General features: G+C 46.4%; 1 protein-coding gene across 5 annotated transcripts in view; it reads left to right on the top strand.

The window, feature by feature from the left end:
• Positions 1-22,908, top strand: part of LOC126920921 (Krueppel-like factor 6) — a 289,042-nt gene that overhangs the window by 87,940 nt on the left and 178,194 nt on the right. The gene's annotated exons all lie outside the window — the stretch shown is intronic.

Here is a 22,908-nt window from a genome sequence, read left to right as displayed (position 1 = left end):
AAGTAAGACGATCTGTATTTTATTTTATTTTATTTGTATGTTATTTTACGTCGATAATACCGCTCGCTTTAATCCCGCGTAAAATTAATTGAATTTAAAGCAAGTGGAAACTAAACGACTTATTTCATTTTTAACGAGACTGCTTTACTAAGAACACAATGTTTCTTCGCCGATTTTCTCGCGCGCGATAAGAACCCGGGAGCGTTTTAGAATTTTCTCAACCTGTACATACCTGTATCAAATCTGATACGTAAACTCATCGCGCTAATTACGGCCGTGTCTTCGGGTATCGCGAAATAATTCGTATTCTCTCTCACGAGAATCCGCAACCTTCCGCGTGGCATTACGGCAAGTTCAAGAAGCCACGTCGTACTTCAACCTTCCCACGAACGTGTCCGATCAATTTTTCCAGTTAGGCGTACGATCGTAGTCTGTTCGCGAGCGATCTCCATTTGTTTACGCGGCGAGGTAGCGATCACGATCAGAGATCGGTATCGAACCGCGGGAAGCGCGTGTCGATTGGCCGCGAATGGAAACCCGCTCGATTCCGTGCGGTACGTGATGGCACCCAAATCGTGATGCCGGCCTCGTGCGTCGAGAAGCCAGATCACCGTATACTTTTGTATATATATATATGGACTACTAATAGGGACAGTCAGGGTTGTTAGCAAGAACCGCGGTATGTCAGCACGTCACTCCCGGAAGGACGATTAGCGGCGAGATCGCGAAACGAGGTGTCGATTTAGGAACGTGATCGTACAAGGACTTGGAGCGCGCCAATGAACCTCGCTACCAGACGCCTTGACACTTTCTTGCGGTGATTTCATTCGTAGCTTAACTTTTTTTCGTTTTATCACGTTCCGTACGAGTGAACGGTGATTTACGATAATCGTGGCAGTTGGAATTTGCGCGAGACGAATGTATAATTAAAGACCGAAGTTTTTAAAATTCGATATCAGCGGTTAAACGTTCACCGTCATGGTGGTTATCGATGATAGGCGCGTGTGTTCTCGAAAATTCTGTTAGTTACCAGCATTTCTTAATTTCTTTAAAACGAATATCATCGACGAAAACACATTAGGCAATCGGATTCTATTATAAAATAGAAAGCGCACCGTATACCGCGTTCCCCCGTTACAGAGATTCTACTACTAGTATCTGTCTCGTTCTTTGAAAATTCTACGAGAGGTCAACTGGCTGGCGGCGGATAGCGTAGTATTAACCATAACTTCCTCGGGCAAGTACTGGGGTAAAATTTAACGAGTCCTCGAATCAAAGTGAATTATTCCGCTGATCTAACGCGTCGTTATGCGTCGGAAAATCGCCGCGGAGGTTAGATTACGAGGCACAAAAGGAAACATAGCACAAAGAGCGCATTATATCTAGCTGTAGGAGAGAATATTCATAGTCGGTTGCGACGGAGACGCAACGCGGATGATGGCCTTACGACTTATTCGTAGGACTTATTTGCGAGTACGTGGCGCCACCCACAGGGTCGGGCTCTATGATGGGTGTGACTCCGTGTTGGTATTCGCGATGCATATTACTACGTGGCGCGGTAACGCAGAGAATACGAGAACCGCCTCTCGCAAAAGGTAGTCTTTCTCCGGAGGCTACACGTCCGTCTAACCGGTGGCTCGTAAATGCACACGCGGTCGTGATTAGACTCGGAGACAATGGCCCGTAGCACGCGTCGTCGTCGCGTATCGCAAGCGTATTGTACGTTTTTTAAACGCGTCCGCTCGATGCCATTTATTTGCATACCGGTATAGTTGGGCCTGCCTAACAGAGAGTCGAGAGAGAAGCTCTCGCGTAACAGTAATCGTTTGAAATGGCCTGTCGCGTACCATCTGCCGCGACACACAACGTTTCTACTCGTCCTCGTCGTTGTGCTCGTACCTGAGGCCCGTGAATGCCTCGCGTTAAATCGTTGCTGCCTGAGAAATCGCGATTTGATGGTGAATGCCTGGCTGTCGTCAAGGTAGCCGTAAAACTGTAGCTTCTTGCGAAAAGCAGCATCCAGGCCAGTCGTGCCTGGAATATGATCGCGACACCTGCGAAATGGCTATGTGATGGAACATTTTGATGCTGCTCGAGTATTTAACGTTTCCTAAGTTTCATTATTTATATACATATATATGTATGGACTAGCTGAAAAATAAATAATTATAGACGCGTATGCGTTTATGTGTAACAATACAGAAAATGCGTGTAATATGAAAAAATAAACACGATGATCGTTCTATTACGATTTTTGTACCAAACAGGATCGTGAATCGAGAGGTAATTGCGATTCTAAATCTTCTAGCTCTCTTCTCTCCCGTAAACGTAAACGTTTGCCTGGTGATCGATTAATCAGCTGACGATTTGCTGCTCATTAAGAATTTTTTGCCATCCAGTGTCCACGTGTACATAAGGTCAATCGGCGGCGTGCTGGTATATTTACGTTGTTGGAAGCGCTGTTGCATCGGGTACAGTTCAATTCCGTTACGTGGACGTAGCCATGGGCTTCCCACGCCAATTAAACATGACTCATTAACGGGCAGAAGCCGGTAGCCGGGATCGATGCCTGGCCGAAGCCAGGCAACCCTTCTATAACTCTGTGCGGCACAGGCAATCGGAACTAATCTCGACCTATCCTCTCTTCTCTGCCGGCTATTCGCGATGCGATATTACCGCTGGTACCGGTAAACTGCATGCATCGTGCATGCACCGGCCACGACGTGCGCCACGCCGCGGCGCAATATTTCTCTCACCGGTTCACCCGGTACACGCGTAATTGTGTGTAAAGAGTTCGCGGCCCAGCAGAGATACATCGTCCCCTCGCCCTTCTGCCCTATCTTCATTTTGACGTTTACGTTTTAATCCCTTTCCACTTGCACCGGCTCGGTAATTAAACGCGGCTCTCGAGATTTCAATCACCGCAACGATTTTCCTCCGTCGAATTTCTTGTCGACGATTTCAATTTATTAATAAATCCTTCTCCTTTTCCGCGAAACGATTTAATCGTAAAAACTCGTACGTCGAGTACATGCGCGCAAGAGGTCAACGATCCGAGCTGGCATAAAAGCGTTAGATTTTTGTGCAAAAGCCCACAGATTCGTCGATAGCGCAGTCACCTTTGCGCTTTAAGGAATTTCTGTCAACTGCAAGAAAATAACGGGACGTAAACTAGTAACAATACCCGTCCCCCCTTGCGGCCGCCACGGCGTGCACGTATTATGCGAGCATTAACTGTTCGACGATGCGGCGGCAGCGTGGTCTTCTCCCGAAGTCTACGAGAACATCGCTGTCGAACGGGCCAGCGTTGCCACGGGGAACGGAGAGACGATGGAACGATAGAAAGAAAGAGACGAAGGGGACGAGGGGGTGAATTATTGCCCGAAGATTTCGCGATCGCTTCCGATAGTCGTGGATTCCATCGTGGCTATCGTGGCTGGTCGGTTGCCTCGTCGCCTGCCTTTGGTAGCCGTGGAATCTTTCGTCGTTTGATTGCTTGTCGGATTTTCCTGGCCGATGCCAAGAGGACGATAGGGATAGGCTCGTTAGAGATACGTTGATGCTCGAATATATTGCAGGATTCGAGTGATTTAACGGCTACACCGGTTGGATAAACCGACACGTTTCGTCGTGGAAGACATTCCTCCCTCCTGCATAGGATGTCGTATCAGATAGCGTGGGATTTTGGTAGACAGCCACCTGCTGGGTGTCTCGTTGGATGCTAATTAAAGGAGATTTTGCGAATGCATAAATTTGCTAAGAAATGATTAATTCGTTAACTCCATAAACGATAGCTCGCGTCGAATTGTTTCTCGTTAATGGTAGTAGCGAGTGCAACGACCTTTCGTGCCGATGGAAATAGTTTACAATATTTTAATTTGAATTTCAACTGAATTGAATTTCGTCGGTATATTCGATGCAGGAGCAAACGTGATTTCGTACGCGCAATTTGGACGTGTTCTCGATAATTCGTCGAGTCGAACGGATAATAGCGATAATAGCGATGCAGTTGGATCTCGAATTCAACAGAAATGTGAAAACTGGGACAGGTGGAAAAGTAGGATCGACGAAGGAGTCATCCTCCGTTCTTGCGCGTCGAACGGAATTTATGACACTCGAACGGTTCCACGATCGCACGGGGTATGATTTCACGTGGCTGGAAATCACCAGTCAGCACCTACATCTTTCTGATTTCTAATTTCGATTTCCCATCGGATCTGGGTAAATAGGCAAATAGCCGCCCACGCGATACCCATGGATGTACAGGTCGATTCCGTGTTTCGTCGTTCTTCGTCCGCTCTTATCAAATCTATCGTAAAATTTGTACTCGATCGTCTAGAAAACCAATAATCATATTCACCTATGGCTCGTAAACAATCCGCGTACATAGAAAAATCAGGCAATAAACCTCACTCTTCGTATCCCTTTCCATTTGTGTAGTTCGATAGTCGTCGTCCTCTATCCATAAATTACATCGCGTCATTACGTATACCGATGAACAGACCGGATTTTCCCGTAACGTATCGATTTTCCACTGTCCATAAAAGCTATCTAAAGGAGCCCGCACACAATCAAGAAGCATTGCTGACAGAAAGATCGACCGTGTGGCGGCAACTAGTAGCCGCGGTATCGATCGAGCAGTATCTCGGATCCAGGACGAACGTCGGTCGATCGTTTGGAACGTGGGCTGGGCTGGGCTACCTTCGTGAAGTGGACACTCCCGGATCTTTGAGTTCTCTCCGAAGAAGGTGTCGTCACCGGTCGCTCCTCCGTCCGCGTGCTCTTCTCCGAATTACGTAACCTCCAGCGTACGTACGTGCACGAGTTGGCTGTATATAAGCGCGATTGACGCAGGCTTTAGGGAAGAGAAGGGAACGGGGACGCGACGAGGCTGAAAGAGGGGAAACGCGCGTACACGCTTCGCACGGGCGCGCGCGTTCGTGCTGTTACGTACCGCACCTTCGTCACGAAGAACGAATAAACGAACGTACGGACGGACGTATGGCGCATCGTTGCGTTCTAAATCGACGGACGTCGGTGCATTACGTCGGCGCAAGCCGTGCATCTGCCGACCATTCAGGCCTTTGTCTCCCGCTAACGTGGGCGTTGCGGAATATCTATTGTCGGTCCCGTCTCTATGTGGTTGCGCTCGCGAGCGAGCTAAGCGACCGCGGCGCGCCGCTTCGAAAGCGTTTGCATGATGCTCACGATGCATCATCCCGCTGGAAGATCCAGCGAACACGCCGGTCGCGATAACGGGAAGGGTAATATGTTCGACGGACGTGTGAAACGTGGAACGTCCTGTAAACTCCCATTTGAAATTCTAATTGGGGAGGCTTCTAATCTGCGCGGATCGCTTCGCTTTGTTCCACGCTTTCGTAATATTTCGGTGGTTATTGTAGAAAACCAGTCGAGATATCGTAGGCAGATATTGTCGTTGGAAATCAAGAATCTAGATAAGAATTTTAGATTGATATATACAACGTCGCGGTCCTTTAACTCTTAAAATTGTGAACACGGTTATAACGATATTGTATCCAGCTTCGCTGTTCTATTTTTGCGTTTCGAGATGGCGATTTATAAAGATCTAAATTAAAAAAAAAAAAAAGAAAAAAATACATGTACATAATATTCAAAGATTCAATTTCTAGTTCTACCTCGAATAGTTTTAAAACGCGTGAAGGAACAACGGAAATGGGATTCGTGGGTAAAATCGGGACGACGATCTTGATCTGGTCGAAAGCGATACGTTACCGAGCGTGAACTGCGCGGCTCGCACAAAACGGCCAACATTTTGGAATCCCACGGCGTAGTCGTTGGCAAAGCACGGATCGCTTTTAGTGGCCTACCCATTCCACGTTTTCGCCAATGGCATTTTAATCGAGCGTCGGACAGCTGGAGATCCCGGGTCTTCCTCTGACCCCTCATCCGTGTCGCCACCCTGCCAGAACCAACGCATTCTTCTTCATCGTTTCGCGTGACTCGTGGCTGCGAGTTTTACGTCTACGAATTTACATGTCGGCCAGCCTGCCGCAACGAGCATCGCACGAGGTGTGGCCACACCGACACACTCTCCAACGCGCGCGCGTGCACGTACGATCAGCATGTCCGGTTTGAAAATACATGCGTAGTCATTTTTTTTCGAATATTAAAAGAGTTGTTTTACTTTAGAAGAAGAAATACGGCGTTGAGTTTTATTTACGAGACGTTTGGCGATAAAGATTTAAATTAAACTTCGATCTCAAAATCCAGGTTTTTTTTAGTGGGAGCAGACGCTTTTTATTACAGTGATTTTATTATTAAATTTAGATGGGCTCGAACGATCGATTTGAATCGATTAAACGAATCAAATTCTGTTTTATCGTTACAACCAGATATGGTACCTGACGAACTGTACACGCCTATGTCGCTTATACGCGGTTAAGTTTCGCACGTGTAAGAATTGTTCGCTTGTTAAGTCGTCACATATATTTTCAAACGTTAACACACACAGAAACGCGGCTATCTCAGCTCCCTCCGTTTCTTTCTCACGGACGTGTACGCGCTCGAGCAAGCGCGAGACTAACGCGCGTTGCCCGCTTTACAAGAAGAGCCAGGAGGAGGGTTCCGGCGCAAAACACGTCCGAACGAGGCGCGTCTCGTTCGATTGTGCCTCCACAGACGGAATTGCTTTGTCGAGGCACTCCGGTGGCTTTTGTCGAAGGCATAACTCCGACGATTCACACGCGGCCCACGGATTCTCGATCGATGATGATCTTTCCTGTTTGGTCGCCCGCTCGCGCGCATACCTGCACGTGGATGTTTGCAAGACTGTGTGTTTGCACGATCGCGTTTACTTTCCTCGTCGATCATAGTCCATTCGATGGACCAACAGGTGGGCCTTGTTCGATCTTTTTTCTTGTTCCTCTTTTCTACATTTTCGCGTTCCTAGGCTTTCCTCGTTGCTTTGTACGTTTTACGTGCATGTATAAGGTGTTTGTGAAACAACTTATCACCGGTAATAATAACTAGATTCGAAATTAGTTCGTCAAATTTTTGTCGCGACCGCTGCGTACGAAACTCTTTCTCTCGATCCTCCTTCTCCTGCTCCGAGCTTCGTTTAATTCCGAAGAGACAGTCCTAGGAAACTCATGGTCACGTCCACTCGAAATCTTGCGCAGTCACACTCTCCATTCACACGATGATCTCAAGAACTCTTCAGTCACACCCAACTTTCTATCAGCGTATTTCGTTATCAAGCATTTTTCACCGTTCGAGAATTATTTGACAAATCCTAACGACTCGAAAGGCACTGCATCCTGATTTTCTTCTGTATTTTACGTTCGTTCGATACCTATCGCGTTTTACTAAAATTTCCTTGATCCGAGTAATCTTCCACTAAAGCCGGAGACACCCACGACCACTTTCTACTCTACTCAGACTCTAATCTCGCATCTTTTGTCGCTAAATCCCCAACCGTCACTAACCTCGCGTTATTTCTTCGATCGGAGTCAACGAAGCCTCGTCGGCCCTTTCTAGCAAACAAGTACCTCGTTCCATTGCGAAGAGGATCGACAATCATCCCTTACGGTGTTGCACGGTAAATCACAGCTCAGCTGCGAAACATCGCGAAGATGTATGACGCGAGATTGTAGATGTGTTTCCATTGTACGGTCCCCCGAGATACGCGAGATGCGCGCGGTGTGTTCTGAAATCGTTGACGCGCTTCGCCGCATCCTTCATCCGTGTTTTTCTCGGGCGGCCACCACCGGTAAATTCGATTGGCGAACCGGAGGCGAGCCGCATCTGGTCGACGGGGCGCAGCCTGTTTCCTCGCGATCTTAGGCGTGCGCGATTCGTCCCGGTTAGCGGCGTAAGTACTCGTTACCACGAGGAAGAGGAAGGTGCCGCATAAAACGGCAGGATTTTTTCTCGCCCTACGAAATATGTCGAGTCAGTCGCTTGCAGCCTAGCTCAGAGTCGTAACATCTGCCGCCGCTGATTGTTGAGTACCGTACGCGCTAAGCCGCGAACGAATAGAGGCGCCGCGAGTGTTGACCGCGTGTCGTCTTCTTTCACTGCCGCGGGTTTTATTACGTTTCCTCGCTAAATCACACAGTCCGAGCTGGAAGTCGCAGTATCTTTCGAGGTCTATTCTATACGTATACGCCGTGCCAAGCGAATTACACGTTGAAGGGAGAAAGGATCGTAGCACGCAAAAAGTCGAGGCTTGATTTCGCTTGTTCGATTTTGATAGGCGATGCCTCGTTCCAGTCGATTCACGACGTCGCGTCGTCGTGTCATGGATCGTCATCGCGGCGAAAAAGAAAAAAAAAAGAAGAAACAGCTACGTGATTGCCGATTCACCGCTATCCGCGTATAGACACGTTCTGTTTGCCGGGGCTCGTCGATTGCTGGTAACGATCGGTCGTGACAAAATATTCTTTCCGACGCGACGTGTGGTTAGCTTTGCTTGGTATTCGCGATGCGATCGATGATGGCGTGAACCACGCACTTTCGCACGTTTGAACGAGTAAATCGAGTGCAAGATCGACGATCGATTATTGGCATTGGATTCGTCGATAAGATGGCAATTGGGACGATACGCGTTTGCTTTGCTCTCTTCTGCTCGTTCTTGCAAGTTTCAGATGGAATCTTCGTGGAATTGTTGATTAAGGGTAATGACGGTAATTTATCATAAGAATGTGGATCGTGTGAAAGAAGTTATTAAGCAGATAAATTAACCTTTAGAGTAGAAGAACCTCGAGATAAAACCAGTTTAATATCAAAGATCGTTTCTCGTGTCGTTATCGAAAAAGCGATCGACGATAAACTTAATTTTCGACGATAAACAAAGTCAACCTCATTTTATCGAGAATTCGCCTTCGTCGAGGATATCTCCTCTCCATTTTTAAAACCGTAGCTCTGCTCGGACGTCCATTACAGATTAGAACGAGACGAATCGAGAGGAATGTGATTTATTATCGATGGTTGAAGAGCGGTATCGATCGAAGTGGTACCCCCTGCGTGGTGTACACACGTCATAGCGCTCGTCTCATTCGGCTGAACAACTGCCCTGTCCAGGAACGTCGCTCTCGCGGCTCTAGACTTCGTTCGGATTTACATGGAGCGCCTGCCACTTAGAAATCGTACGGTTACGCACAGGTGGTTCTATTTATACGATCCTGGCGTCTGCACTTTCAGTCTCGTTCGAAGCGACCCAGCCTCTCCAGTTACATTGTGCCTGTTGCGCGAACCAGCGCAACCTCTTCCAACCGATGACGATAGATCGAGTTTAGTTGTTATACCACGATCACGAAATTTGCGTAACAACCGGCTATTTTGCGACGTAGGTCGTTACAAAATTTGATAGATGACGAAATCTTTAACGCATTGCGTACAAAGGACGAGATACTTCGTCCTTCGTGACTTTGAAAAGGTAAAATTGGCAGGGGATGACGAACGACCGGATATCTTTACAAACGATCGCAATGCGTCAAGACTTTACATGGTTCGTATTTATTCTACATATTCATCCCGTGAGGATATATAGAGCGATATTTATTCGGTTATAACTTTATCTAAAAGCGACAGTTAGAAAAATACATAGATTTTGTTTTAAACTTTGTTCTAAAATCTGTTGAATAAATATCTACATATACGAAGAAGCCATAGATAAGATTTCTGCTACCACTAAATAGGAAGATTACAAGCGTAATGCTTTAATCCCGTGTAGGTAGAATTTTATTTGCTCGCGATTAATACGTTCTCGTACAGAGAATATACTTTGCGCCGAAGTCGCACGATTCGATTTTTAAATTATTTAAAATTTTCTCAGCCTTCATTAACATACTGTTGCGTTACCGTATTTCGCAATGTACTTCATCAATCATACTTATGTCATCAAATTTACAGCACGAATTTATACTAAATCAATAGAACGAGTAAAAACAAAGTTTCCATCTCTCTCGGTGACTCCGCAGCGGACTTTCTACGAGGCTCGATCGCGAGGGATCACAGAGTTCGGTCGAAAACTGGTTTCGTTCTGATTTTAAACGAGAGCGAGACACAATCGTACGGCGATTATGATGTCGTACAATATTGTACAGGTTGGCTATCTTTCGAATTATAGTATAACGATTGATCGCATTAATTGCATCTTCGCGGCAGCGTTGATCCGAAATTCCGACCATGGCACCTTTCCGTTCGTCGATTAATCATCGGCGAGGATACGACGGACTGTAATTAAATATCATCATTCGATTAAACGTAGCTGTGGACGCGGATGTCTGATTCCCGTGTGTTTATCCGACCTCGGCGCGGCCAGGGAAGCCAACAAGCCTGCAATTACTCGAAACCGCACCGGTGCCTCGACGATCGATCCCCAAATTAGGTGATTGACAGTTCTGGACGCCTGTGAAATCCCGGCAACGCGGAGATCCGCCACGCAACCTTCGATTCCTTCATAGGCTGCCACGATGTTTTCGTTCGTTTCGAGGAGCGTTTGATCGAACAGCCGGTTCGTTAAATATTTGTTCGGCGACTGTTCCGCCTAACAGCTGCGTCGATTCTTCGGTCGACTTGGTCCGTGCTCATTGAATAAACGTCAACGCGCGTTCCCCGTTTCTCGGAACGTTTTACTTGATAAACTGATTCGCATAGTTAGCGAGAAGGAGGCCAGCCGAAAAGGCCGTTTCTATTTGGAGAAAACACGAGGCTTTCTATTTTTCATAATCCTCTCAATGAAGCCACTGATGTGCTTTTGCTTACGTGTTTCATTGGCTACGAAAACTATCGTTCGTAATGTTGCGTTCGACGCACGGACCAAGGAAACCATAAAGAAGAACGAAACGATGTGTTCGGCGCGAACAAGCGGATTTCGTGATGGATCCGCCGCGTGATCGACGAGATCCTTTAAAGATTCATGGCCGGACTCTGGGACCGAACGGAACGTACGGGAACTTGGACGTGGGTCGAGACGGTAGTCGAACGAGCCAGCTAATTTTCTCTTTCTTTCTCCGGCGCATCGTGGCTGCCATTCTACAGCCGCTACGCTTTTAATTGAGCCCCGATCGGTACGCTATCATTGAGATCTAAGCGATCCTGGCAATGACCCGGTGACCGTAATGATCACGTAACGATCGACCACCGCGAAGTTAGATGAGATAACGAACCGTGATATCTGGAATCCGACTTCGTGCAACTCTAAGTACCGATTCCACCGAGAATCGAATGGAAGTGGAGGATAGTCTGGTCGCGGCTGTCAGCGTTTCCGTAGATCCTATCTCAAGGCTCGAGATAGTTCCGAGCTTCGAGCCGATCTCTTTCTCGCTCCTTGCCTCGTAGAACGTAGAACGGAATCGATCGAACTCAGGGATCGATCTCTCGCGTCGAGTAGCTCGTAGACGTTGTCGTCGAAATTGATTCCTCGGAGCGACGACGTCCGAACGTGGTGAACGTTCTCCGTGATTCTCGAAATCGTTAATTAATCGACGACCGCGAACCGCTCGATCGGATGCACGCGAACGAATCAATACGGCTATTTGTCAGTGTCGTATCGGATCTACGCTGCTTATTGGCAATATCGGATAACCATCTCGAGGCGTTTAATTATGTCGGTTCGCCGATGTTTCATCCGGACGTCAGCTGTGCACATACGATGCTTACATCGATGAATTCCAGGGTGCTGGTCGTACGTAGTCGCGAGCGTGCGCGCGCGTTGGGCTGTGGCGACGGGCGTCGCTAATGGAACCTGCAATAAGCAGAATAGAAAGCAGACGACACGCGAATTGCGGTCGGAATGAATTCATCGGCTGGGTCGACGAGGAAGAAGAAAGAACGTGGTTATTGGTTCCCCTCCGGTTGGCGATTGGCCGATGTCAGCGGCCGCGGTAGCACCGGCGCACAATTTCTAAATCTCTAAATTACAGGCAGACGTTTATTATCGGAAGAAAGGCACTTAATTTGTACGACCGACTGCTGTTATAAAAGAGAACCGTTCGTTCGTTAAAACGTTCCTGAAGCGGCGTTGCGTGCCTCGTAAATAAAAGGGGAACGGAGGTCGACCATAGCGGAGCACACATTCCGCCCTTGTTCTATGATTATCCTCTCCACTTGTTTCTCGCTCGGATTTCTACGGATATCGTTGGATGGTGATGGTACTTTGGCAATCTCGTAACGTAACGAAGATACTCGTTGATTGGCGACTTTTTAGATACCTCGTTGCCGACAAGCCGATGATTATACCTAATTTATTCCCATTGGATCACCGAGGTATCAAGGTTCTTAATATTTTGCTCCGGTGCGTTTTTTAGAACGTGATCTTACAGGAGCTGTTTTTAAGGTGATTTTAAAGGATAGCGTTATTTATCTTGATCTCGCTTTATTTATTCAGAAGGAAATCCACAGTTTCACCGCGTATATGGTAGAAACTTTTTGTTGGATGGCGCGTATCGATTTACGTTTCGCTATTGCGCCCGTATCGCGATACGTCGAATTATGTAACGTTCCGCGGCTGGTAATCTCTATCGAGAGATCAAAGTTTAAAGTTTAGAAGATCGAGATATTTAATATCTGAAAGTTGTGACTCGATTCGCTCGAATCAAGCCAGTACCAGTATCTGCCGCTACTAAATCGTTCTGTCTCGATTTTCGAGTTCAAAAATGACAGCGCAATTTGCAGCTACGTCGTAACTTTATAAGAAACCAGTAGGTGTAATTTCCAGCTAAATTACGATATCTAATATCAGTAAGGTAATCTTCGACGAATTTCTGATAGAAGCTTTACTATACCGGGCCGACTGCTTGCTACTCTCGTTGATTAAATTAAACGGAATTCCAGACTTTAAGCTCCTCCATCTCGTAATCTAAGATACTAACGTAACAAGAAGAACACAGTGTTTCCAACACGCGAAAACGTATTTTCACGCAGCGTTCTTACGATATTAGACCTTGTAACCGAAAGAAGTGGCGCTGTTATGTCGTTAACGGGATACCTCGATGAGAACGGTATTTTTATAGCCGAGGTTATTGGTAATGGTACAGCGTCTCTTCGTTGTACCACTGCGTTGGTCAAGAATAATGTTTGAAAACTCGGCTTCTTACCATTTTCTTTGTCGCGGTTGTTCTGTCGAACAAGTTTTTCTTTCGAGTTAACACGATCGACGTCTGTTTGCGTTCGATCGAGGATACGTACTTCGTACGGAAGCTACTACATATTAGCTACCGTGGTACACGACACGCGTGTACTTTTACCACGTCACTGCCTCGTCTAATGCTTCTATACGCTTTTAGAACAACATTGGGAATAGATCGGATCTTGACGTTGTATTACAGCCGTACGACTATTAGTCTAGCGACAATCGGACCTAGATAAAATAAATATTGAACCGAGTCCACTGATGGAATGCGTTTGAATAAATAGTGGCTCGTTATCGCTCGAACAACTAGCCTCGCGTTATACTGGACTTTTAGCCGAAGCGATTTACGTCGCAGACGTAACGACGTAAACGGAATAGGGTGGTAGCGCGCTGCTGTTTTCGACCGCGTCTTATCGAATTAATCTTCGTCATTCGTCGGTAATCCCGCGATATCCTATTGACCGTGACGGGATATCAGCGGGCAAAGGAACGTAGCCGGCTACGTATTTCAGTTCTAATAATAATGGTTGATTATTTCTATCTTTCCTCTCTTTTTTTTTATTTTTTTTTTTTTTAATTCCTCTTTCAATTGGCCCGTCTAATGACTCTCATTCGAGTTGGACGACGGAACCACGAGCACACAGAGTCGGACACGCGGTTTCGTTTGATAGGTCGAAGCCTTCTCTATTCGAACCAATCAGTAGTATTCTCGTTAGGTTGATTTATTGTAAAAAAGCGGCGCGACTCGTGTATCCAACGGGCTCGCGTGCTACAACTATCTGTTTTCAACTGATCGTGGACGTGACTTCATTAACATTTGATTGATCAACACACTGGGGAACTACTGGATTATAATTGAATTCCTGGATAGGATAACCGTTAGCGCGACTATTATTCCTCGTCGACGAGTGCGTGTTCTCGATACGCGTCGCGTTTGAAGTTATTACGCGCAAGAAAGGAGTATGTGCGCGCTCGCTAAAAGCGAACAAGAGGTTCATCGACAGAGACAAATAGAAGGTATCGGCGTGCACGCGAGAAAATATTAATAGTACCGTTGTCTAGTAATAGTAGTCTTTATCTCGGCGTCGAAACTAACAACGGCTGATAACCGAGCGTACAGTGATCGGTGGTGGTGGTCTGCAGGCTGGCGATCGATTCTCGAATATATAAGGGCTGGAAGCGAAACACAGGCTTGGGTCGATGTGCATCGCGGAAATTCGCAGGTTGCAGGATTCGTAAAGCTGTCGGCGGCCGACACAAGTCACGATCTTTAAACATTCTCGTCCGCCAGGTAGCAATAACGAGCCGATAGTTCTTATTGGCGTTTCTGCTTCTATCGTTCCCTCTCGGGTTGGCGACGACCGCGGCGAAGCCAACTGTTAACCGTCCTCGGCCCGTTCGCTTCGATTCTCCTCGCAGGCGCTCAAATGTCATTTCCAGTGCGGCACACGCTCATTGTCCGTTCAGCGTCGAGGTTCGTGCTTCCTTATAGAGGATCCCAACTCTTTCTGTGCGGCACCGACACCGACGGTGAAAAACGGCGTTGCAAGGCCGTTTTAATCGGCTTTTCTTAGGATATCGCCGGCGGCCTGCCAGTACAGCGCGGTGCGGAGCGGTGCGGAGCGGCGCGCAGCCAAGTGGATACCACCGGCGCCATATCTATATTCCATCATTAGTTTCGATGCCGCGTAACCGTTTGGAAAAACCGACGTTACCACGTTCGCCGTGAAACGCGCCGATGTTCACCTTTCGATCCAATGATTCTCGTTTCGCGTCTTGTTCTTCCTTCTTCTTTCATTTCCTCTCGTCACCTTTTATTCTTTTATCTCGTTCTTTTATCCGTTGTACGTAAAATGGTCGGGTCTCTCTCCTTTTCTACGTCCAGCTATTCGCATTTATGCACACGGCTACGACCGTTTGTCCCGCTCGAGCGCGCGCTCTCGTCCTTCCTCCTACATACGAACGATTACTGTTTCCTACTCTTTTCATCGCAAGCGACATTTTTGTTTAATCAAACAGGTTCCCGGTGGACTGTGCGCCCGCGAGACGCAGGCTCACGACTTCCTGCAGCCGGACGCTGCCCACCGGATCGTACGGTACATTTGAATGTCAACGTTGAACGGACCGACGACTCTCTCGGCTGTTTTAACTTCTCTAGTTTTACCCGTACCTGTTTCTTTTCTTTCTTTCTTCTTCTTTCTTCTTCTTCTTCACTTTTTTATTTTCGATCTCCTCCCACTGTTTCACCGGCGAAGAAGCTCGCCTCGAGGTGTCCGGATGCGTAGATTCCACCTTTTAACGTTACATCCAGTTTCCACTGGACGATTCCTCTTCTCGGGGATAGTCGACTCGAACGGCTCGAGCGCGTTTGCTTTTTGCCACGCTTTTTTCCTTTCTCTTTCCATCTCCGTCTCGCCTATTCCCCACCGGCTTCGAACGATACCGCGACGTGTAATTACATTACTTTTAGGAGCGTAATCTTCTTGTTCGGCTTTTGATTAGCGTTCTCCGGCCCCTGCCCAATTAGCGATTACACGGCGCCTTAGCGCGTTTCGTGATGCTGTAGGCCAGCTGACGATAATTGGATGGTAATTCAGAAACGCCTAATCCCGGCACATCGAGTCGACGTTTTCGTCGCGTGTAATTAATCAACTGGTTGCGTGACCACTTATCGGTCTTATTGTCGATACTCGGTTACGGTATCCGCGCGTATAACAAGATTATTGTCCCCGCGATCGCCGCGTCTTGATTAACTCCGGCGAACGGCGGCCAATTTGCATGAGAAAAAAAGCTACGTTGTTCGATTTCGATCGTCTGTCGGAGAACCGGAGAACCATTTATCACATTCGGTTCTTTATTTAACGACAGCTCGAGTAAAAACAGAAATTTTTATTCCTGTTTCACATCGGCATGCAAATATTTATGACGTTAAGATTTCATTTTAGAATCTTAACGTTATTATCTCTCTCTCTCTCTCTCTCTCTCTCTCTCTCCTTGTTCCCTTTCAATTCAAAGATTTCATTTTCTCGCTTTGCAAGTATCTGCTCGCATAAATATCTCGTTCTTTTTATTAACGAAAGATCGAATTATATTATACATTAACGAGGACTTTATTTTTCATTTTTGGTCTCATTAGCTTTTCTAAGGTTAAGTGTCGTGAGACTCGTATTTTTCTTTTTATATATTATTCCCGTTGATCTTGATGATATTTTAATTGTACGTCTTTCGTATGTGACTGAGGATACGAATAATTCAAATACTTGAAGATGATAAGGTTTCCCGAGCGTGTAACCGAGTCAATTCCCGATATTAATGCACGTTCCCACCATGTTATCCGGCTCTTTAATGACAATCGTAGCTCAATCGTAGCGCGTTTAAGGCTAGCCCATTAAACAACGACCAGGTTATTGATCGTTCCTTTAATGTCGCATCGCTCATCGACTGCTTCACCACGCATCGTCGCATTTTTACGTTCCCCGCTCTGCTCTTTTTCCCTACCGGTCGACCGTGGTCGACGAACGGAAATCTATTTCCATGATATCCTCTGATGGCCGTTTAATCATCGCGGGGAAGGAAATTGGCCTGATGGATCGTCGATGCCGCGTCGATTTATCAACGCGAGACGCTCTTGTCGCTGGCACGGCGTCGCGATCAAATGGATCGACGTAATTTCTTTTACAAATTCGCATTACGTATTCGACGAACGTAGACCTCGAGATTCAATATTCTTGCACGATCGGTCAACGTTCATTCACATAATACTATTAGCGAGAAACCTTTAGAAACTCAACACTATTAACATTCGTATAATATTTGTTATCTATTAACACGTGATCCTTACGTGATTCATGATAGTCGTTAGAGGTAAAAGCTTGGATAAAAGCGTTTAGAGTTCAGCATTAGAGTTTAGTATTCGGCACTTGATATTTTTCAACTAATTTTATTTTAAATCTTCAAATCGACTATGTTAACAACACATTAACATAATTTAACATTGTGCACGTACGCGGATCTACGACTATAAATCAGGATAGATAACCGTTCCATAAAAGTAGCCAACGGTTCGCCTAATTTCACGCAGAATTTACCATTTGCTTTGGACGTAGCTGCTGCTCGCTATTATCGATTATACGGTCGATCGTCGATATCAGCTACTACGAGAGGACCGCCTTGGAACGGTAGATCGAATGACTTGCAATCAAATTTGTCGTTCTGTCGGATCGATCGGTGGAAAGATCGAAGTAGGGTGGATTTCTTGGAGCAGGAACGCCAAGATATCGCAGAGTCGCTATAGCTCTCTCACGGCTAGGGAAAACTTTCGTTTTCGCACACCTGTTAAAATCAATAAACCGTACGTTGTACCGTTAACGAACCAATAATTAGTCGCGGGGTAATGAAGTTCGCGGCGGGTATCTCGACGGGGATTAAACTCTCGTTGAATTAGTGCCACCACAGGGAAGAGTTTCATAAACACCGGTAGCAGATCGTTCGAAAGCATATCGATGGCTCTGCGTCCTCTCTCTTTCTCTTTCTTTCCCCCTTTTCGCTGTCTTTCTCTCTCTCTCTCTTTCGTTCCACGGCGCTACATGCATTATGCTTATGAAGTGCCTTCGTGCGTGACTTATTTTCCTAAAGAGGCTTCTGCTCAGCCAACGTGAGACAGTGAATTCATGTATTTACGTTAATACCATCGAGTGAAATTACGTCTGACGTTCAGCCTGTCGCGATCGTATCATTTCGATTCGGTTTCCTGCCGTAACGTTTTTAAATTACGCGATCAGATCGTTTGTTTTGCGAATGTCCAATCGATACTTTATTTCTTTTCTGTTTTATATAACGCTATCGGTAAACTTCTCCTTTTTAGATTTGCTGTTCCAAAATAGAAATATCATTCTCATTTGGATCACACAGCGTAATTTTACAATAAAATACGACGTGTCTGGTTTTCAACGCGACTTTTAATTCACGCCACCCTTCGAATCGTATCACAAGAACTATGATCGAATTAAAAGGTAGATTTCACGGCGAATAAAGTGGCCGGCTCGCAAACGAGCGGCTCGAGCGTGACTGATTTCGAGGCCGAGGCTCGGTATTCTTCTTTCCACGGATGAATCTGGTATGCCACGAGGTATCGTGCCGCATAAAAGGACCTGGGTACACGCCCAGCCGCATCTCACGGGACCAGGGGCCATGGCTATTCATACGTCGGCCGCACCATAATGCGTTGCCCACACGAAGGCCGTCGCGCGAGAACCGACCACGTGTGGGTGAGAAACGCGCGCGCAGGTATTTCGTTCGGCGCTTCCTGCTCGTTTAATCAATGACATCTTTAAGCTGCTAGACGAATGGCAAAACCGAGATGGCGAAACCACGCGTTCGTGTAGCGGGTTGCATCGTCGATCCTCGCCGTGCCCTCCTGCCTCGAAAGTGGATCCCCCTTCCTCGCTAGTCAAACTGCAAATCTTCGACGATGATGAGCCTACTTAGCTGGCCTGAGAGCGATAGTAATTAACACCGAGAAACATAGAAAGAGCGATAAAAAGAGAGAAAGAGAGAGAGAGAGAGCGCGCGCGAGGGAGAGGAAGACAGGGAGTCTTTAGCGCATGGGATAATTAGGAAATAAAACGTTATTGCGTTGGTTATATAAGATACGAAAGGGAATAATCTCAAAAGAAATAAGTTCATTCGCGATTCAGCAATCGCAGAATGACGACGGAATTCATCTCAATTTCAGTCACTGTATAAATTTCTGATGCATTAAAACGATATAGTTTTCTCTTTTCATCCGGTGATGGAACAAACGCTGGACAATGATCCCATTGATCCTTTTTGGTCTGTGGAGACAGCGTAGGGCCTGGTGCAATTAGCCGGATGCATCGGTCTAAACAACCGCAACGCGATTCCCTTCGGTGCAACCCCGTCGCGACTTTCACCAACACGTCGCTTCAGTCGCGGCACGTAGCCGCTCACAGATGCACTGGATCTTGCACCATCGCGTATACAGGCGCGTGTACTCGCGCACACGCTCGCATGCGCCCGACACAGGCATCTTTATTGCACGGTATATTCACACTAGGCGTAATATCTCAGCGCGCGGACGGCGCGTATAATCAATGACATCTTTACGAGGAGAGCGATAAGCCGGCAAATTCCACGAGAGCAAACGCATCGTGGAAAACGACGAAACAAGGAACGGTGAAATTTTATAGAAAACTAGTGGGATCGGTCGGAAGGAAAAGAAGGAAGAGAAAAAGATATAGCAACGATGGTTGCAACGGTGCAAAGGGATTACAAATGGAAGGAGCGTCACCGATACCGTGTGACGAAACCGTCGTTGTTGTTTAATTCTTTTATCGGGCGATTTTTACACTCGCGGAAGTTTCAACCGTATCGATGTTACGATCAAAGGATTAATTCGCATGTACGTACGAACTTGTTCGACATCTCCTTCTTTCGTTTCGCCTTATCATACACGACAACGTTCTTGTATACGTCTTGGAATGGTTTCGCCGTCTGTTCCCTTATTTCTACTCTCGTGGGACCGGAGATCAAGCGGCGATGATGTCACGAGGCGTGTCTCGTATCGCGAAACGTGCGCAGGATTTTTGATCCCGGTATTTTTCTCCTTTTCTGTGTTGTTTCCCTCGTGCCAGTGTTTCGTTTTCATGGCCCTGTTTAACATCGACCACGAACGGTCGATGTCTTGCTTCACCCGCGAGCGAACGTGAACTGCGTTTCACCTGCGACCAGGCTCATTTCGACGGGAACACCGGGCCTCGATCGTTGAATATATTTTTAGGAATGCGGGATTAGGGCAGAAAACGATCGGCCACAGCGAAGCCAATCCACGAATAAATTATTTATTAGGAACTGGCGCGGTGAAAGGTAGAAAGCGCGGTCCATCTCAGTACATAGCAGGGAAAAAACCATACGATTTGTTGCGCAACGCCGTAGCGTGGAAGGATGAAAGTTACCACGCTGGTGGAGTCGATTTTCGCAAAAATAACGCTACGGTCGTTCCTCCGTTCGATTGGCGGCGTGTAACGACCACCGTAGAAGTTCTACGACCTCCTAATTGAATTCAATCCCGGTCGAAAAAGGCTGGAGCCACTGCTGGTTGGCCGCAGATGTCGCGGTAAAAAGCAAATTAACGTCGGAAAGAGTGATACGAAGGTGAGAAAAAGGGTTCGTTCCCGATGGAAATCGAGGACGAATGGAAACTGCGTTCGCAACGTTATGGGGACGTTCGTCCTTTCCTCGAATTAGCGCTTCCTTCACCGTGTAGTTCTCCGCTTTTATTTCGTCCGTTTCGCTTAACGAGCACCTCTCATCCCAAATAAGGGGACGAACGACCGGTGTCATAAACATTCCCGGCGCTCGAATTGAGCCGTCCGAAGTGGTTCCGTGTTCGATCGCGATTGACAGTTTCGTAAAAAGGCCCGTCCTTGCTGTAACGATACGCTGCAAGATGTATGATTCCGTTTCGAAGAACCGTGCCTCTAATTTGCTCTGCTGTCGTCGAAATGCGGGACGTGGCCGAACCATTTCGTCGGGAATTCGCGAGTAGAATTTCGGAGGAGTCCAGGTTTCTTTCTCCATGTTTCAAGACGAAGAAGATAAGTTTCGGTGTATCGATTGGGTATCAAGCTTTTTGCTTCCATATGATCGTATAACACCACTTTTAAAGAGCGCATTGCACTGATTTCTTACCTACAAATGGTCCGTAATTTTAATACGAAATACCTCGTAAATTATTTACCATCTAGGTCTGCAACCATATATCAAAACTTTCATAGTAGTAAAGTAGCTTTTACACAGCATCGTATAATCGCTTTTAATTACTCGCATCTATAGCTCGCGCAATTAATTACCACTGCATTTACACCTTGTTAACATTCACCGATGAATAACACTACGAAGGTAACCGAAAGTATCGGCGGTCGAAGGTTAACTTGGAAGAAACTTTGCACGAATCTTATATTATCTCGTTTAATACGCTTGGGCAATTTCTTCGACAATTATATCGAATAATTCACGCGATACGAACGAGGATGAGAATTCGATTGTCGATGGAGGATATAAATCGTGGCGGAGATATAGTACGTTCGGCAGGTTATGTGAAAGGGCCAATGCAAAAGAAGCGAAACAGGGAAGGTGGCCACGGGGCACGGCCACTCGGTAAATAAGGATAATACCGCGTTCCAAAGGTCCGTGCACCGTGCGCCGCCGGTTAATTTGGTCAGCCTCGATTAGCCCCGTAAGACTTACAGCGGCCAGCAAACTGATTTATCCGCGCTCCGCCGCCGCTACTACTCGCGCGCAACGTTAATGAAGACAGTTGTGCCGTTCAGACACGTAGCTGCCTGGATCACCTTTGCTCGTCTGGCTAAAAAGAAGTCGGGTTACCCTGCGTTTTGCATAATCTGCTCGACGTCAGTTTCGAGCAATCAATAATTGCGGTGCTCTTAATGCGTATGTATTAGACGTGTATGCGTTCGATCAAGTGAATAGTTGCCGAGATTGGTCACGTGCAACGAACTACCAGGTTGGACGTTTTAAATTGAGACTTGTCGTGCTTCGTTTCTTTAAATATGAAGTTCTTCGGCTACTTGCTTGCAGGTTGATTTCTTCCGTTTTATAACAGTTACTTAACGATACATCATCGCGTGAAAAAGTAAGAGAGTTACATTATTCGCAACATTTGTACGAATGCTATTTCAGAAAATCTCGTTCCAAGATATTATCAAATATTTCCATAAGACTGGAATTTCCTGCAAATCTGTTTTCGGTGTCTTTTAAGTAATACACGATGATACATAAAGCAATCGTATCGTTGGAAATTATAAAGAAAATACAGAAAGTACGGTGGTATCACAATATTTGTACGAGTCCAAGAGCTACATTCGTATCGTACATCGATATCCATTTCCTATACGCAATTATCTCGAAACCGATCTTATCACGCAACAAGTTCGGCTATTTTCAACGAATGACGTTATATCGAGCAAGAAATCGAGAGAAAACGTGTTGCAACGTTCAAGGTTACGGATCGATCGCACGTTACCGTGGACAGACTAATTCGTCGTCTCAAAAATTGCTCTATAAACACCCTATCTCTGGTAATGTCTACATCGGCTGTTAACCTAATCTCGCGCGCGTCGAGCTTGCATGGCCGCGGCGCGTACGCCGAGCCGATCGTAATAAAAAGAAACCGTGTATAATATATAATGGGCCTATCTTCGTAATAACTCGTAGTTACTTCGGCCACGGTAGATCTTGCCGATAATTCCAAAGACAGCCATAAGCCGGCCGTTGTGCACATGCTCGCCTCCGATCCTCTAGGAAGGCCAGGACCCGTCGACTAATTTATTCCTCGTGCTCGACCCGAAACTCTTTGTATTTTATAGTGGCAACGTTATCCATCGATGCATCGATTTTTCCCGCGCCAACCATTTGCGGATCTCGCGTCGACGATTTTAATCTCGACTCGATCAAATTGTAGAAGGTGCACGGGAAATTCAAATGTCAAGGCTCAACAACGGTATTTTTCACGGAGAAGATGGATAAGCGAATGGAAATTGGTTGAATTTAAAGTAAAACGAGATAAACGAGAAACAGATGATAGCAAATCGATCGTCTCTATCTTACGGAAAATTCGTTATTTCAGTGTCAGAGTATATCTCTTTCGTGAACGGAACACTAAAGAACTTAGGATGACTTCTAACTTTCTGTAAGATTTAATTACTGCCTAATTGGCGACCAGCCGCTGATTCAAGAAGAATATTCGTTTC

The sequence above is a fragment of the Bombus affinis genome, chromosome 10 (assembly GCF_024516045.1).
Source record: "Bombus affinis isolate iyBomAffi1 chromosome 10, iyBomAffi1.2, whole genome shotgun sequence".
Taxonomy (NCBI): Eukaryota; Metazoa; Arthropoda; class Insecta; order Hymenoptera; family Apidae; genus Bombus; species Bombus affinis.
The sequence above is the reverse complement of the archived record's forward strand: the minus strand, read 5'-3'. Positions and strand labels throughout refer to the sequence as shown.